This window comes from Balearica regulorum, chromosome 3 (assembly GCF_011004875.1).
Source record: "Balearica regulorum gibbericeps isolate bBalReg1 chromosome 3, bBalReg1.pri, whole genome shotgun sequence".
Taxonomy (NCBI): domain Eukaryota; kingdom Metazoa; phylum Chordata; class Aves; order Gruiformes; family Gruidae; genus Balearica; species Balearica regulorum.
In genome coordinates, this window is record NC_046186.1 from 108,387,474 (window position 1) to 108,401,837 (window position 14,364).

Genomic DNA, 14,364 nt, shown 5'->3' on the forward strand with positions numbered 1-14,364 from the left:
TAAGATAAAATATTAAGTAAATCAAGTAGCACCTATACAGCAAAGCCAAGACCTACAGGCCACCCTCAGACCCACATGAGGCAAGACCAGATAGGAAAAAGCAAATGCCTCCGAGAAGATCGATTGCTCGGTCCTGGCAAGGAGCCTTGAGCCACAGGAGGGTTTGCAACATCCTTGCTGGACTCATGTGTGACAGTTTATGTCCATGGACTATCAGCAGGGGGTCTGCATGCCTTTAGCCCACAAAATACAGTCTTGCCACTGACAGAAACAGGCCACGGGCTGTGTACTGATACTGCAACAGCAAACGCTGAGGTTCGCCAGCCTTGCTTTGGTTGGGACTGGGCATGTGGGGAGCCTTGCAAGAGCTCTGCAGCTGTAACAGCAGCCATGTAACGGCCTGGGGCCCTCACCCATCTGCACTCAGGTTTTGCTTCTCCTGGCCCAAGGGGTGCTGCAAGGCCTCCAGCAGCACGGCTTGCCTGCGTTTCTGCAGCGCAGCAGGAGCAGCGGCAGGCACCGCCATCGGTCCCCGAGCCGGGAGGAAAAACGCGGCGTGGGGGTGCAGGCAGGGGAGGGCAGCGGGGCCTTGAAACCTCCGGCACGGGGTGATACTGGCGGCCCCAGCGCTATGAACTACTCCCCCGTGGGCAGCCGCTGCATCGACGGAGAAACATGACCTTGGGGCTGGGAAACAGCGCTCGCGGGCAGCGAGGAGGGTGAGGAGCAGGTCTGCAAGGTGTGCACAGCTCTGCCCGGAGGGTCGGTGCGGATGTACGCGGCTCCGGGGACCGAGGAGCACGGCGGGGAGAGCCTTGGAAACGGGGTGGAAACAGCCCCAGGTGGACGGTAGCAGAGGAGGAGGCAGAAACCCCACCACCACCACCCTGGAGAGGCAGACGGAGGGACCCCACCATTGGCATTGCACTGTGGGGGCAAAGGACTTGATGCGTCTACGATACCTGCAGCCCTCCTACCTTCTCCTGGGGGACAGCCAGCACCTCTGAATCCAGTGCCCGGGCAGCAGAGGGGCGAGCATAACCTGGGGAAAGCTGCAGCGTGTAAAATACTCTGTGTGTGTATTAGTTTCTACACTGGTGTGTTAAGGGTTTGTTGTTTTTTTTCTTTTATCCCCTTTCTCTCGAATATTCTAGATTGTTGTTAGCATCATTGTAAGGGAATTGATGAGGACTCTTTAAGCAGACTGTTAAAGCTTTTAAGTAGACTAACAATAAATTATATGTCTTCTCATACAAGTTGTGTTTCTCTAGCCAACAAAAATGACGCAAGTTGTGGCGAAGCAACCCTGACTTCTGTGAAGGCAATATTTGCTAAGCTAGAATAACAATGGAGAAAAAGATGAGCATCTAATGGTGCCAGAAAATGGGGTCTGGTTGAGTGCCACCCTTTGGTGCCTTTCCAGGCTACAGCATCCAGCTCAGGCCTTCCCAGCCTTTCCCTGCAGTGCTGCCATTCGCTTCAACATACAATTAAATGAGCATTCGCCTCACAGTACACGTAAATAAGTGAAATGTCTGATTTCCAAAGCACAGCCTCATAGGTACTTGAAAACAGTGGGCACAAGCCCCGTCTCTGACACCAACAGCCCCGCTACACAGCGTTGTATCTCAGGTGTTTTAAGATGTAGGCAACGTTCAAACACAGTGCAAGCTGCTGGGCTCCTCTATCCCGTTATGGAATAGCCACAAATGTGGGTGAGAAGAGCAGCATTTATTTACGATAGCTACAGGAGACAAGGCTGAGCAGCAGAGAAACAGGCTCTGCTGACGTGAACGCCGTGCTTGCAGAGTGGAGAGAAGGTTGATATTCTCTCCGAGAGGCTATGCAAAAGACAGAGAGCAGGGTGCGAGTTGCACACACAAGGCTACGGGACCACTCACGCCCAGTCTGGATTCTGCTTTGTTCAGCACAGGAACTAGATTATCACAAAGGTTACTCTGTGATGACTGTTTCAGGAAACAGGGTGAAGGTTCAGTCAAGAGGCTTACTTTCACCCTAGCGCTTCTATTTCCACGGTCCTCCAAAGGCTGTTCATTGCGTGCAGGGAGACTGCCCGTTACGCAGGAACAGAGAGCTGCTATCATCAGCTGTGATGGGGGGGGAGCGGTCCTTCCACCTCAGGCTTGTTTCATCGAGATGACAGGCGATGCAGGCTTCACACTGTGAGACTCAGCTGCTGCATCCCATATCTGATACTCCCGTGTATAAATACCTTCTAACAAAATTCCTGATTTCCCACTGTGATCAAACTCAATCCCTGCTGCTGCTGCCAGCAGCCCTCAGGAGAATCACCCTGGGGGCCGGAGCATTGCGTGGTGCAGCCGGCAAATAGACCACCCCCTACCAGCCGCCTTCAGAGACTGTTCCTATTTTGCCTGCCAAGAAAGGGATTTGAAAAGATTTGCTTTACCTTGGCGACTGACTTTTAAACGCCTTCTCATTCAGAGTCCCACACACAACATTCATGAGTGGAGTTTCATCACAGGTTAACATCCCGGGAGTGAATGGAGAGGTGACCCACCAGCCAAGGCCAAGTATACGCCTTATGGAGACAGGAGGTTACAGTTTGGAGGAAGGGGAGGAGGGAGGGGACAGAGGAGATTTTAAATTAAAACATCACAAAACCAAGAAGAAATTACCCTTTTCACAGGAACATCTCCAAACACTCCTGTACCAGGATAAGACATCAAAACCAGCAAGGTCAGTATTTACAAAAACGGCTAGTCTGAGAACAGCTAAACCTGGTTTTCAGAGCAAGGAGTTACCCATACTTCTCACTTGCCTCTGTGAGAGCAGAAGATGCTCGCTGCACCCCTGCAAAGCCGACCCTCGATTTCCCATGTCAAACACCAAAACAGCAGCACCTACCTCGTGTGGCTGCGTGGGTGCCAGCCGGGACGAGCCCAGCGAGCCCGGCACAGCCACGGTGCTGGCAGGTGCGCACAGGTTCCCCATCCTCCTTCAAGGCTGCACATAAACCTGTCCCCCTTCTCCACCGTACTTTGCTCAGTGGTCCATCCCTCAGATAACCATCTCCTAACAACACTGCAGAGCCTCTATTTCTCTTTAAGGGGGCTTTAAACTCCCCTTAATGCACACCCTAACTACAGCAGTCATCAATTTGTGTTGATACTTTCTCTTATCATCCAAATTCCCCTGCTTGCTGGGTTGCTTTCCTGGCCTTGGGATTATACTTTCTGGCATATCTTAAAAAGTATCAAGTATATCACACATCCCTGCACACTTGGCCCATAAAACATTAACACTCTTCCTTTCTTCTTGCTCATTATCTCAGATGGCCTTTGACTAAAAAATCTGGAGCCACATTTTCTAAACTTTCAAAATCCTGGCTTTAGCTCAACGTAATATCAGGTACAAACCATGAAACTGGCAATTACTTCTGAAATTTGCTGAAGTAATGTGCGCATTTGAAATAAAGGGTTTGATTCAAAGCTTTCAGGAGTCAAAATATCTATTAAAAGAATGGTACAGTATTGTCTGTTAGGTCTGACATGTAAATAAATTCAGTGCCTTCTGCCTAATTACAGTGAACCAATGAAAGTGTGTCTAAAAGTCGGCAAGGAAAAAAAAGATTATTTACATGCGATGGTGTTTATTTCCTTTCTTCTTTTCTTTTTCCTTCGTCTTGTTGTTCTTTTCCTTTTGATGCCTGAATAAAAAGGGAGTAAGAAAAGATGACTTCCATGGAAATCAATGCTGCAAGATTTACAGCACAGCTTCTGTGTTCATTGTTCCCCAGCACCTTCTGAGCCTACTAAAGCACTCTGATATCACCAAGTGAAAAGCATCGTAGAAATGTGTTTCTTTAATAAAAATCCTTTGTGCAGTTTACAGATCCAAGCAAACGTGATGTGTCCAAGGGCATGCTGCCTTCACACAGGCAGGCCCCAGGCTAGTCACATCACAAAGTCGTGTCCAAAATGCTCCCCGCTGCATCTCAGCTAATTTAGATGTCTCAACTCTTTCTCATAAAGAAGCAGCTTTTTCCCCCTGCAGGACATGTATTTGCATTTTTCCAGGTAAAATATCATCTGGTAATCTTATTCCCACATTTCCAATCTCTAGATAGATGTGTTCCTAGGACAGGGAGGAATGCAGGGAGGATAGAAGTTAGCATAATGTAGGATAAAAGCAAAATAGGAACTGGCACACATCTGGATAAAGCCCTCAGGTAAGATTCCTACAACTTTCCAGTCCCTACAGAAGCAAGCAATGGTATAAACACTCAGCTGCAGGTAACTCCTTGCCAGGAGTGTTGTTAGCAATAAGAAACTTAACGACAAGAGTCTCAAGAGTGGTTCTGTTCTCTGTATCACAATTCAACAAATCCAGTAAATTCATCAGTCTGGCTGGAAAAAGAATAGCAACAACAAAAGCAAGGATAATGTTGAGGCATTTCATAATTGCTGTTGCCCTCTTTTGTGTCCCCCCCCATCTGATATTCCCTCTTCCCTCCCCCTATTTTGGGATATTTTTTGTGACTCCTTCAATGATGTGCTTCAATTCTGGTAGGAAAGTCTACTTTTAGCTCACACCACAGATGTTTCAAAGGCAGTAACTGACTCAAGCTAGTCTTGTGATGGAAACTGTGTTGTAGCTTTATGTTGCCATGGCTTCTTTAGTTGACAAAATAATACTTTTGATAGACAAGTTCTAGGTCTTTCATGCTTGCTTATTTCACGCAGGATGGAGGTAACCTGAAGAACAAAAAGTAAAATGACCTTGTAGGAAAGGGGTTGTAGGAGAAGGTTGGTGGCAGAACTGGGCATAGACCCGAGGCCTCTTCCTTTCCAGGGCTATACCAGCTGCCCTCCTGACTCCATTTGATGCAAGTAGGATTTTCAACAACAAAATTTAGTTTGATGCTGGTAAATGCTGATTCACTCAGTCTGTGAGGACGTGCTGGGTTCAGTGAAGCTTGACTGAGATGCGTTCCTGTGGTCCTCAGCAGAATTTCTGGTCAGGGTGATGCTTATAGTGGCTTCTCCTCCCCACAGTGCAATGCTTATGGTCTGCAAAGGGGACCTGGTTTTATATCGGAACCTACCCACATGTTTTGGGGCAAGGACTTCAATTCAGTGCTTATAAAGCTACAGTGAGTGCACTGACCACCAGCTATTAACTTCTGCTTGTTCCTCCTCTCCTCCTTCGGGAGAGGGGGAAGGGGGAACTAATCAGGCACCGATGTTTAGTACTGCAGTGCAGCCCTCTGCAGAGATGGAGAAAATGTCTAAATTGGTTCCTGTCAGATGTAGGCGTTAAGTCACGTTCACCCTCTGTGCAGGCTGTGCATCCCAACTTCACCAGCCAGAAGCTGGCTGCTGATCTTCCTCTATTCTCCCTCATAAAATATATTATTTAAAAAAAAAAAAACAACCCACAACCACATAACAACAAAAAAATGAAATAAAAGAATAGTAATAAAAAAGAATGAGTCAAAACATACCAGCTACTGCTTCCCTCTGCATTTGCATCTCAGCCTCATTATGTCACCTGAACAATAGGAACTCTCTTGGCCTATTTTAAGGTGGCAGCTTCCTTGGAAAGCTCCAAATCTGACATCCTTGGTGTGGAACCCTGGGGAAATAAAGTTGCTTTAGATTTCATATAAATACCTCTTCAACCAACGTGAGACTAACAACATCTGTCCCAAAGCTTGATGTTGCAATAAACAGTGCTGAAGCATAGCTTTGGGAAGAACCTGACCCGAGTTTTATTTCGGAAGGAAACAAATACAAACTTGGGATCTGGCTGAGAGCTTGAAGGGACACAGATGTGTTTTACCCTAAAGATTGTAGTCTGATATCATATATCCTTCAAGTGAGTCACAAACACTCATCCCCCTGCAATCCAATGGGCCTCCGGTTCAGTCAGGAATACTGGAATACTTTATTCACAAATTACAACTGCAGCCACCTTCAGAAAGAGGTCTAAGGTTATTCTGCAAGGACAAATCAAGTCATCGTTAGCAGCTTTGACCAACCAGAAAAATAAGATGAGAATTTTCAGGGGAAAAGCTTTTAAGGACATATGTTTGTCTTGAGGCCCTAATACACTTATCAGAGAAAGGTTCTCCCCAGCAAGGGCAGGGTACCCATCCCTCAGCTAAAAGTTAGGCAGGGAGACCTGGCAAAGGCTAAGAAAGCAGGCAGGACCACATCTCTAGGCTGCAGTGATTCAGTGAAAGTCCCAGGTAAGAAATAATTTGCATGCTGCTAAATTTTGCATCAGGTTTCACTCCCCAGTATTTCTAGATCTTGAAACTTCCACTGAGTCCCTTGTGCTGTCAGAAAAGAGCTCTTCATTAAAATACAGGGTTGATAACGAATGGCATGTGACATATAACCAGCCATTAACACTTTTCGAACACAAACATTGATTATTACAATTGGCACATCTCACTGTAAAAGCTAATGAAGGGGGAGGGAGATGCAGATGCCCCCAGGAGGTGAGTTGGCACTGAGCTGGATTCACACCATCCCATAAGGGTCAGCTCACGGATGATGTTGGGAGGGAGCACAACAGCGTTTTCTTAACAACAGAAATCTTTAAACTAGAGCTCATGTGTGGAACACTGGTGCTTTGCAAAGAAGCCGGATTTATCCCACACAAACACGCAAACGAAGCAACACATATAGCAGACATTTGATAGCGGCTGGCATTCCTCTCTGGAATCTGGCCATATCAAATATCAGAGGAGCACAAAATACCCCTTTATTAAAAAAAAAAAAAAAAAAAGTATTGAAGGGAATATGCAAGGCAATCCACCATCTATGGATACACACTGTAGAGCCCAGCTGCAGCATTCTCCTTCTCTGTCCTTTCTTAGGCAGAGGGAGGAAAATAATGGTATGTCTATGCAGGAGTCCCTGTCACTGCTTCCTTCTCCTCTTGTAAATTAATTTTGTCACCTCTATCACACCCCAGCAGCTGCAGCCAGGGCACCTTGGGATTTTATTAGAGGTAAGCTGGGGATGGTAATCAGATACACTCAAAGCACAGAGGCAGCAGCCTAGTCAGAAGTACTGCATTTGTTGAGGGAGCGATGGAAATGATCCTACATTCGTCTTAAAGACTTCCAGAATCAGTTTCAAAACAGAGAGGTGGAATATCTGTTGTGGACTCTTCGTTCGCATTTCACACCAATCCTACCTGCAACCTAGAAAAAAAAAAGAAGTCAATAAGAGCTCTGAACACCACTTGATCTGGTAAGAAACAACATGAATTTGGTGAAGTAGAAAGAGGATGCAGAGAGCAGCCAAGGCCAAGAAAAGAAAGTATATGGTGGGACTGGAGAAGGGTGGAGCCTTGTCAGAGCAGGTGGGAAGAACAGGGAGCAAAAGGTCTTCAAGATAGAGGATGGTGGTTTGGCAGGATGTCACGACGAGAAGTGTTCAGCTTGTGAGGAACAGATGGAGACAAAAGACAAGAGCAAAGGCAGGGAAGAAATTAAGATGGCAGATCACCAAATTTGTTTATCTAAGAGGACTTAAAGGAATCACTCTGAAAGGTGACTGAAAAATTTCATTGCTTGCTGTCATTTTAACTCAACACCAGTCTAAGCCTTGCCATAAGACACAACCGAGTTAATATTTGGGATAAGGTAACCTTACTGTTACCCTCAGATTACACATCCTGAGCGTGCCTTCACCAAGCAGCACTTCCCTGCCACCAGCAATCCGACATCGACGGACAAAGATTTTTACTCAGGGTCAATGCACTCCCAGAGTCACAATCTGTAAAACCTCAGAACTGTAGTGTAGACTCAGGGTGAATCATCTGAAGTCTCTGAGCATCCATATACAGAAGTGAGTAGTCATTCTTAGCTTTTTTTTGTAAAAGGCCTTGAAGTCTTGGGTTAAAACCTTATATAAAAATGTTGAGTAACATCATTCTCACTTGTCAAATACAAACATGCGCAGCACGTGGCATACAGCGTGGAAAACTTGTGATGATTTGCTACAGCCATTCCAAAACTGATCACATCTCTTACTAAACTTGACAGCAGGAAAGGACAGCACTTAATGCTACAGTGTAAAGCCTAAGCCATGATGGTTAGACCATGCATTTCACCTGAGCTGCCAGTTCTTGGACCTCAAACCAGGATCGTATTTTGTACAGCCTACAAAAAGAAAAAGAAAAGGAATGGTTTAGTGTTCTTATTACAAGTATTTCAGGCTGGTCCTCTAACTGGTGCAGATGGGAAAATTTACAGCTAACAGCAAAGTCACACAAAACTCTAAAAAACACCTGCAGAGGTATTCTTTAGGGAAAAGGTGCTTACAAGTACGCTTCAGGAGAGTAGCGATCTCAGCACGTGTGCACAATATCAAGTAAAACCAAAACCCACCAGTTGCAATGATTTCATTTCTATTCTATGTAATTCCTCGCTATATATGCATACATACTCTGTATATATACAGAAATACATATATATATATTTCTACTCAGGCCAAGCCTGTAGGGAATAAGTAGGTCCAATAAAGTCAGCTGATGACAAGAGAAAAAACAGTGTAAAGGAGAGAAGAATCAGGTCCAGAGTCTTTCAAACACTGATTATTTGGCAGCTAGTCAGCTCTAGAAAAGGTCACCGAACTAAGACATTTCTAAGGCAATACTGTAAACACTTGATTTTACAGTATTAAAAGATGGACAAAAACATGTGCCTCTGCTAGATTTTATAAAACTACTCATTTAAGACAAGAAAAAAAGAGATGTATGTATACATCCTGAAAAGAGATATCAAAGCATAATAAATGAAAGGTAAAAATGTAGTTTTCCATTCCTCCGTCCAAACTGATGCACTTGTTGGCAGCTGGGCTCTCCTTTCTTTCCTGGCAAACCGAAGCGTCTGTGTAAAAAGTGGCGCCTAAATTAAGGGTGCTTGGCACTTTCCAATACACAGCTCTGTTTTCAGCTGGTTATAATTTTACTTACCAAGCATTAAACAATTGGGTTGAAGTTTTCCACGCTGGAGGTCTACTTCAGGATAGGTTATTTTGTTCTAAAATAGTTCATCTAGAAATGGTTAGGCATTTCTGAAAACAAGGCTCAGGGGACGTATATAATTTTGCCCATTTAAAACACAGTATCCAATTACTTTGTTAAAAAAACGTTTGTGACACAATACTTTGGAGCTGGTCCTTGAAACTCGGTAGGGTTGTCGCACCCATGCATGCCTTTTGCCTGTCGCCTGCAGAGGGATGTGTTAGTGTTCCAGCTCAGTTCCTTGTCCGCACTGGGCACCAGCCCCACGCAAAAGAGATGAGCAGAGCCTTCTCCATACCTGTCTCTCCCGAGCATCTGTGCCACCAGAGCAGGAGCTGAGAACAGTAAGATCACTTCACTTGTGTCTGTGTTCTTTGTGCCTTCCTGGCAGCACAGAAGGGACAGGGATAGAAACCTGATTTCAGAGGTAGTGCCAGTACAAGCAAGCCTTGGCTGCTCTTTGCATCCCCCCAGCAGTCTGCTAGCGAGGCTGCATGTGCTGTTTGCGTGACAGCCCAGTGAATCAGACCAGAAACAGCCTTTCTGTCTGCCTGCACCAGTTCACCACACGGCCACGCCACCAGCATTGCTGTCACGGTGCAGGGGTGAGGGGGGAGCCTGCAGCAAAGAGCTGAGCCCCGCACCAGAGAACCGCAGCCTCTGATGCCATGCCGGGAGGAACAAGGTCACCTGCTGAAAGCTCAGCAGGAATGCAAGGAGCAGGGCAGGAAGGAGAGAGGAACGAATGGCAATGTGGGGAGATGACAAGAGGCAAGAGCACAGACTGCAGAAGGAGGAACAATGCACAGCAGGGCTGCAGAGAACAGGCAGAGAAGGGGTAGAAAAGGAGGAGACAGGTAAAGGAGCCAGTGATGAGTATCACCTTCCCCAAGGAGCCGATATCTAAGCATCACACTGCCAGCAAGTGACAGCAAAACCTCTGGCAGAGTGTCATTCTCTGCCTTTGCCTTCCCCTCCCTCCCTATGGCAGGCTTCCACCAGCTTCTCCTTCAGCCTTTTGACATAAAAATACCAATGCTGCTGAAGTGAGTTTTATGGGGGGAAATAGCGTTTGTGTTTATTTTTGGTTTCATACAAACAGCTGGATTTTTTTGTTCTAAATCTGTGCTGGACTGAATGTTAAAAGCTGTTGTTTTTCTGTGCCTCAGGTTTGTTTTGACAGTCAGCCAATGTTTCCAGAAGCCCTGAGCTTACCTGCAGCCTGATAGAGCAAATGAAGCGGGGTGAGATAGACAGTAAGCTACCTCCAGCTCCTCCTCCCTTTCCCAGAATTGCGACACATGAATCACGGGCCATTTCTCTTCTTAACAGGGAACATGTACGGAGCAGGAGCCTTCCCAACTCAGGAGGCTGGAAGCAAGAGAGCCAGTTAAGCAGTCTGGGTGGGAAACAGAGTAATTTTCATCTTCCCATCTCTCCCTCCAAAGTCCTACATGGGGCAGGAAATTCACCAACTCCAGGCATCAGGAGGGGAAAAAAAACCAAACAAAATCAAACAAAACCAAAACAAAATCCCAACTCTCCCCCAACCTAACCAGAACCAGCAGGCAAACTGAAAATAACTTCCCTATCCCGTGCTGAGACCTTACATCAAATGAAAATCTCTAAAGCCTAGGTCTGACATCTGCTCAGCCTTCTTTGATAAAAAGCTTCCTCCAGCTGCTGGTTAAGTAGCAGTCGGCCTTGCAGCTTAAGTAGTAATGGTTACTGCACCAAATGGGGTTCCCAGTTCAAATCCCAGTCATGAAGCAGCCAGCAATTGCAAATGCTTAATCTGAGTTTCTTTTACTTTTGCCACTTAAACGCACGTTAGAAAGTTCATATCCAAATGACCTTTAGAAACAAAATTATTAGAGAGTCAAACAGTCCAGAGTTAGGAACGGTGGAACGGAGGTTGTAAATACGAGTTCAATGCATATCTATAAAAGGGTGATGATAGAGCCATCCTTACTCTTGTCATCATATACTACTTTCGGCTCCAGGCTGCATGTATGCAGGGACAGAATAACCATGTGCTACCCAATCCATCGGAAGTCTGGCATTTTTTAAGTGTTCTACTTTTGTGACCTAAATCGCATCTCTCTAATGCACTTTCGGCTACAATAAGAAATCACTCTGAGAAACTTCGTCCCAAGAACGGAGGCTTATTGAGTACATCACTAAGATAATCCCTCCTCAGCTGGGAGGCATGGAATAGACAATCCATCGATCCCTTCTGAGCTGGAATGACTAATCCATCATGCTGGTATAGCGATACTAGAAGTGACCCTCCAATATTGCCAAAAGCAGGCACTTCCCCAAATCCTTAAACTGTAGGGAAGGTGCAGCAATCACTAGAGATTCGTGCAGTTATGGCTTTTTTTTACATGCATTTCACCATGTACATCTGTGGACGCTGACTGAGCTAAGGTAGGTTTTACTTTCCCCGCTAATCACTAAAGAAGAAAGATTGCCCTAAGGAAGCCTAAGCAACTTAAACAAGTTGAGGGCACAGGCAGCCGCACTGTGTGGACTAAAGCACATGGATTTCCAGACCAAACCTAATAAAAATGGGCAGGATGGGGAAAAAGATCTGCTGGCCAAATACCAGCAGCAGCATAGCCACAGAGGCTGTTTCTGTACCCTGTCCGTGGGATGCACCTGAGTTCTCACCACCTCCCTCAGAGCATCCCACCTTCTTGACAGTGCACATGTGCAAAGATCTACCCCTGAAAAGTAGCAGACATCCTCTTCTTCCTTCTGTACTCACCATGTAGTTGTGCTTAGAATAATAGTCTTCAAACTCTTCCATGGACAGGGGATTGTTATACTCAGTTGGTCTATAAGGACAGATGAAAGTTACCAGGTAGTTTTTCGGCTAAGCACCCTTGTACAAGCTTTGTGTTCCCCTAGAAGGAAAGGGTCTCCCTATTTCACCGACTGCATCTATTGCAACATCAGCCATTAATCTGCAAATGACTATGGCATGCAGTCTGCTGTAATTCAGTAAACTTACTGTTTCAAACACTTGTAAATGTTTACAACAGTCAAATCAAATGTTTTCAAAAGGACAAAGCAAAATCCCATATCTAAACATCCCTGAGTCGTAGAGGGAAACAGCACTGGATCCCGACATCAGGCAAGCGTACACCTCTCTTGTGGGCAGAGTCTAAATGTAAGGTCTGAACACTCTCCTCTCCCCCACCTACCCGTCAGACACTTAGGAAATGCAAATTAATGCTGTAGCTTCTTGTTCCTTCTCCTATTTTTACTTCTATAAGAAATGCAGTTTTCTGATACAGTGTTAAATGCTTCAGATAATGAGAACAAAAATGGAGCCTGCTTCGAAGGACAAATACTTTCCAGCTGCCTTCACCCAAACACAGAGAGGCCAGAAACTTAGCTCTGGGTCTGCGGTTCCCGTTATCAGTGTCCTACAGCAAGGACATTCAATGAGGTTTCACAAAAGAAACAGAAGTGCTTACATTCAGCCTCTTCCTCTATTTATCAGGGGACCTTCGATCCTCTACAATGCCCAAGTGATTTCCACTTTCCCTGAACCCACACAAGTCATAAAGAAAAGGTGCAAGCTTACCTCTAGGATTTCTCCCATCTCTGCTGCTTCTGAGTGAATTAGTCTAGTTTAGTTAAGACTCAAATCCCCCCCTCACACAAACACACAAATGTTTTCCTTCCTCTTTTATCTGGGTTTCTCTTCCATAATCTGCCTCCCATTGCAGAGAGATTCTGGCCATTTCTCAGACAAGTGCCAGGGTTTATTTTTGCAGTCACAAGTCAAACAGGAACAGAGCCGCCCCTTCCCCCTGAGCAGCAGATACAGCAGCCTGTACCAAACTGTAGGTATTTCAGGTCCTTGAGAGAGAAATGCCACGTTTCAGGGGCAGAGACTGTTGTCTCGCAGTCACATCATTTTAAAAGGAGCTGCAATGCAAACTTAAGCAGATCACACCTACAATTACATCAGATGGAACAAGACTTAGCATAGCAACAGATGTGTCCTGTTAGCAGGGTGAAGGAGGTCTTCCTTCACATCACCTCTACCTAGAGCAGGATGTTCAGTCAAGCATCATTCCCAAACCACCTCTGCCTAGACTTGAGGATGAGAGAGATGATAATGTCACTAATACCCTGCCAGAAGGGCCCTTACCTAGTGAAAGGCTGGCATTACTGCCAGCAGTTTTACTAATAGTGCATAAATCCATTTAAATAAGAACAATCCTATTAGTAAACAAAGAGAAGACTAGAAGGCAAAGGTGAGATTTCTTTCCTTATAATTTCCTACACCTAACAGAAATCCTTACACCAGACAGAGGTGGTGAGGGAAGTAACAATGAGACCAGAACAGCTCCATACTGTCAAAATTAGGCTTGTTAGAAGCTGTTGAATGTCTTTGCCACACAATAGTCGAGACAGATGGAAGCTTATTTTCATTAGCCATAATCTTTCAGATTTCCTAAAGAAGAAAAAGGCTTTCACAGTGACATCATCAATCAGGTCATACTCCTCCTCACAGTGATCTTTTTAAGTTATTGGGCACTTTTAACTCCAGCTTATGAAGAGAAGGGTCTCAAAATTTCTTAGTTCTTTAAAGTCCTACAAAAACAGGGCCCAGATTTGAGAGTGACCCTAATCAGTGCCCCAATCAAACAAGTGAAGCATTTCATCCCTGTCAGGTATCAGGGAGGCCGCAAAGCCTGCAAGATCCACAGGAAACTAAGCTTCACTGGATAGTTTTTATTATTTATTATTGTTTTGTTAAAGAAGTGAAGGCACGCCCAAGAAGGAAACACCACACGCTATTTCTGGCTTTTGCACAACGGTACTCCAACATCACAGCTTTGGTTTCTCCTCTAAAATAAGGTTGAATAACCAGCTAGCCTTTTCCCAGTCACTTCTTCCTCATACCTGGCTATTGTGCCCTGAACTGCAGCTTCACCGGTTCCTTACCTGTTAATCCAGTGATGATCTGCTGACTATTTCCTACAGCTCTGGCAGAAATCTGAAGAGACAAGTTTGCCCTGTAAGAACAAGCCTGTGTCAGCTGACCATAGCATCCCCAGAGCCCAGTGTAAAGCTACCTTTTCTAACAGAGCCATGACATACATAAGCAATTTCAAAAGTTCTTTTGAACATCCGTAGAAAGCCTAACTAAAATTCTTTTTCAATCCACAAACACACCACCCAATCTTTTCATCTTTCCAAAGCTGTGTTTTGCTGAAACGGTAGTCAGCAGCTTCGATGAAGTATTTCAGTTTGGGCACACCTACACTGCAACTACAGGTTGAGAACAAAGCACAGGTAATGTGAACTCTA

The 14,364-nt window shown here is 45.3% G+C and overlaps 1 long non-coding RNA gene across 6 annotated transcripts; it reads right to left on the reverse strand.

Annotated features, from left to right (window-relative positions):
- Positions 1-416: 416 nt before the first annotated feature.
- On the reverse strand, positions 417-13,932 carry LOC142601130 (uncharacterized). 6 transcript variants are annotated; one of them, XR_012834741.1, is made up of 4 exons: positions 12,626-13,932; positions 11,801-11,870; positions 6,828-10,401; positions 417-5,619 (listed from the first exon to the last, which is right to left on the reverse strand). It is a non-coding gene; the product is annotated as an uncharacterized LOC142601130 (long non-coding RNA). The 6 variants fall into 6 exon arrangements; XR_012834739.1 differs by having other exon boundaries at positions 417-5,983; XR_012834740.1 differs by having other exon boundaries at positions 5,827-10,401.
- Positions 13,933-14,364: the final 432 nt, after the last annotated feature.